Raw genomic sequence first — 4,896 nt, 5'->3', positions numbered from 1 at the left:
GAAATTCAAACTTCCAAAGAATATGGCGTTCATCAGAAAGAAGTAACAGAAAGTAATGAGAATACAGAAGAAGAGATCACTTATTAAAAATGTTAAAAAATAAATTAACAAATTAATGAAGAGATAAAAACAATTGCAGTGAAATTGCAGGTTCAGTAGCATTGAGAAAACAAGCCAACTGTGGATCCACTAATGATTAACAGAGGAGAAATAATGACCTCATCATACAATGGGGATTTTGGCATTGGAATACAAGATGTGTAATTAACCTAATCAAGTATAATTATGAAATAACCATTAACGTCCCCTTCTGACAAGGAGGTTATAGATTATTATTGACAATTATACCGTTTCCACCTTCGGTGGTTTTCAGGAACTGTTTCCACTTAAATAGAGAATAGATTATCAATACCTGTGTTTCCAAGCGTACTTTTTATTTTAGATTATTAATCGTTTAAGTGTTTGAGAGACAGAAATTTTCTGTACGAGTTGCCGTATGGAAGAGTGAGAGAAATGTGTATATTATAAGCAAGGATGGAATTTCTCACAGTGACCAAGTGACCACTTATCTACAAAGATTATATCACTAAATGCATTAAGATATCATACGTCATAAAGGAGAATTCATAGAGAATTCAGTTATGGCTGTTTTCTGTCTTGTAGTAAAACTTGCTTAACAGGTTCTTTAACTCATTGGGCACAAAAAAATAAATAATAAAAAAAATAAAAGCACTTCGGCCCATGAAGCTATCAGCCACGGCCCGGTGGTGTCTTAAAGCATTGCCAGACGCACGGTTATGGCTACCTTTATCCTCAAATAATAAAAACTACTGAAGATATAGGGGTGCAATTTGGTATGTTTGATGACTGGAGGGTGGACGATCAACTGTCTAATTTGCAGCCCTCTAGCCTCGGAAGAATTTAAGATCTGAGGGCGGAGAGAAAAGTTTCTCTTTTACAGACAACTAAAAATTAATGAAAAATATCAGTACATCCAAATGTACCCTGTCTCTCTCCTCATCAAGATTTCTCTCTCTTACCTCCTACTCGTACTAGTGTTGGTGTGCAATTTGTTTATTTATGATAAAAAAAGCAAGCAAAAAAAATTAAGCTTCGAGGCCGATACCGTTTACTATTTCGTAGATTTTAGTTGACTTCTGTGTTGCGGTTTGTACAACACGAAAATAGAGAACTCGATGCGGTCATGCATACATATACAAATGAGCTAAAAGGAATTTCAGATTCTCTTTTCCCCTGTGGACTAGAACCTCATATATCTATCTTCGTGAAAAAGGAAGATATAACCTCGTATAAACATACATATATACACATGCACACACACACACACACACACACACACATATATATATATATATATATATATATATATATATATATATATATATATATATATATATATATATATATATATTATATATATATATATATATATATATATATATATATATATATATATATATAGACAGAGAGTTAGGTGAAATTTATATACATACATACATATATACATACGAGTATACATAAATACATATGTATTGAAACCTAATTGACAATCCAGCCTGTACTGCTGATATTGCCATCATCCTAACGCCCGTACATATAGTATGGAACTCAAAGCCCGTTAGTAATCTGATACCGAGCTAATCCAATCGCTCCTCCCCATTACTGAGTCACATTCTAATGGCTTCTGTGTACTTACTATGCTATAGAATCGTGTGTCAAATTTGAGAGCAGAGCGATGTGTGAATGCGAAGCTCCACTTATAAATGTGCTAGCGTTATAGGGTTGTATTATTATGTCGATGGATGAATGTCTGAATGCGTACAGATAAAAGATTTACGTGGCCGGGTTGCAAGTAGATAGTGTGCTAGCATTTGGGTTGTACTGTTATGTTGATGAATGAATGTGTGAACGTTTGTAGATTCCCGGGGCTGGATTACAAGTAGATATAAAAGTTCTTTTCAGCATCTCATTAGATTAATGTGATGTAAGGTATAGCGTATAGCATGGAAAACGTGATGATTGATGTACGTAGCAATTTGACTCGTGAAAATAGATGGCGAGATCAGAAAAGCATGTAGTATATATTTGCACGAGATGGTGTATTAGTTAAGATACGATGGGAAAGCTCAGAAGGATAACAATGCAATTAATAAATAAGGATTCTTCCTTCTCATAACGAATGATGTTACAATCTATGATCGAATTTCGATTCGGAATATTTAGAAAAATTAAAATAGAATATTTGTCTCATCTACTGGACATAATAGGAGATCATTGAGGATCTAAGCGGGATATAATTTAGTAAAAATATTATAAAATGTAATGAAAACAAGTAAAAAACGCGCCGAAGAAAGCGCCATCGAGTTTTCTGTACAGCGTGTAATGCCGTGGCGGCCCATGAAACTGAACCTGTGTTGTTGCGGTGCCAGATGCACGATCATGGCTAAATTTTGTTTTGTTGTCGTTGTTGTTGTTGTTGTTATATGCTTCTGAGCCCTGATGGCCTATAGAGTATTCCCATCTGGTCTTTAGTAGGAAAAACTGTTTAAGTAATATAGTTATAAATATATGTACATATGTATATATTATATAAATATATATATATATATATATATATATATATATATATATATATATTCTGTGTGTGTGTGTGTGCGTGCGCGCACGTGTAAGTGAGCGCGCGTACGGGGTGAAGAAATAGAAATATGGAATTTTTCCATAGAGATATGGAATTTTTCCATAGAACCATATTTCTCGCGAGAATTTAGTATGTCGCAGATAATTACTTATAACATATTTTTGGGAAGGTCTTTTCAATAAAATCAGAGTTTTTGAACTTGTAACTCCAAACTGCAATATCAGATGTGATACAAGAGAAGAAAATAATTTATAATCAATATTCGCAGGCATGACTTCAAGAAACCTATGGGATCTTTATGAAATTTCTACAGCATCAGGTAATAAGCGAAGAAAATCTTTTTATTTATTCATAACTAATGAAAATAAAAACTATTAGCAACGGTCTTTTAGTTATAAATAGATAACCCGTAACTTGTGGTGTTTTCTTCCGAGGTTTTCGGTAACACTAATGCACGAATTCATCAGTGATACCTAGGAATCCAAGTATAATACTTGCTAATAAGTACCGTTGCTGAATCACGCGTTACGAATCGGCAACTAAAGTCTAATAATCTTGGCCTTTTTCCATTCTAAATGTCAAGCTCCCTTCCCCTGTTGCCTAGCTACATGGGAAAAGGGAGGATTGTTGGCTAATAGTAAAAAAACGAAAATAAAAAGGTATACTTTCCGATATCCGGAAATTCACTAACGCATCTAAATCACTCACTGTAAGTACCCTTAATTCCTCCCGTAATGTAAGGGATATACACAACTTTTTTACTGTAATCGTCGCTAATGTGGACCATTTACGGCTGATAGGCGGAATGACTATTTTCAATCTGTTTTTGACTTGAATTCTTTTACTTTTCACATGTCTTTTTTTTCCCCTCCCTTTTGTGACTGGCTTACTGAAACAGCATCAGTCAGCCATGGTATCTCCAGATAAGGCAAATGAAATATTAGTTTTACTCTTACCGCCCAGTAACTAGTTTTGAAAGGAAATGCTCAGTCCTTATTTAACACATCTTAAAGAAAAAGAAAAAAGCCTCTCTCTCTCTCTCTTCTCTCTCTCTTCTCTCTCTCTCCTCTCTCTTCTCTCTCTCTCTCTCTCTCCCTCATTCGATTGTCCTCATATCTCACATAGTTTAGTATAAAGAAAAAGAAAAAGTCGCTTCCTCTCTCTCTCTCTCTCTCTCTCTCTCTCTCTCTCTCTCTCTCTCTCTCTCTCTACCCCCTATATTTAATGACCTCCTATCTCCACACAGTTTAGTATGAAGAAAGAGAACCCCCCCCCCCCCTCTCTCTCGCTCTCTCTTCTCTCTCTCCTCTCTTCTCTCTCCTCCCCTAATTTAATGGACCTCCTATCTCACACAGTTTGTTGAAGAAAGAAAAGGTAACCCCCCCCCCCCCCTTCCCCCCCTGCTCTCTCTCTCTCTCTCTCTCTCTCTCTCTCTCTCTCTCCCCTATATTTGATGTCCTCCTATCTCACACAGTTAAGAATGAAGAAAGAGAAAAGGTCCCCCTAACCCACCGCCACCGTTTTCTCTCTCTCTCTCTCTCTCTCTCTCTCTCTCTCTCTCTCTCTCCTGCGACACCATGCTAAATATCCTACAAGGTGAAACATGAAGTAACCTACTACATCCATCCCACGGAACTGTGACTCTTAGTCATCAAAAACGGGGAAAATCTGGAACTGGTCGAGCCTGAGGAACCGCGAACCCTCAGCCCCAAAATCCGAATGCAATGGCGCTTGTTTTCTTTCCCACTTTCCGTTACGAATATCTTAATAGATTCGCGAGAAATGCATTGCTACCCTAGTATACTATTCTCCTTGGATTTCAATACATTTTTTTATCTATTTGTTTACTTATTTATTGTTTTTTCTTCTTTTTCAGTAAGTGGTATGTCTTCTTTCTGTATTTCCTGTTACCTTCTGTTTTTTTCTGTTTAGAGAGAGAGAGAGAGAGAGAGAGAGAGAATTGTATAAGCAATAATAAACCAAATGACTCAACCGAATTTTACCATGCCCTTTGGTGCGTTGCTCGCCAGTCTAAGCCACAACGAGAAAGCCGTCTTCAGAAAGATAAAGAAGACTCTCTACAAGATTAATAGTGCTGAAGCAGCGTCATTTTTAACAAAATGATAATAATGACAATAATTATAATAATAATAATATTTTCCTTAACATATGATTGTTTTCGTTGAATTGCCATGATTCAATGATGATTTTTATAGAGGATATTGTTGTCTCCACCT

This window comes from Macrobrachium nipponense, chromosome 11, assembly GCF_015104395.2.
Source record: "Macrobrachium nipponense isolate FS-2020 chromosome 11, ASM1510439v2, whole genome shotgun sequence".
Taxonomy (NCBI): Eukaryota; Metazoa; Arthropoda; class Malacostraca; order Decapoda; family Palaemonidae; genus Macrobrachium; species Macrobrachium nipponense.
This window is presented reverse-complemented; position numbering follows the sequence as displayed.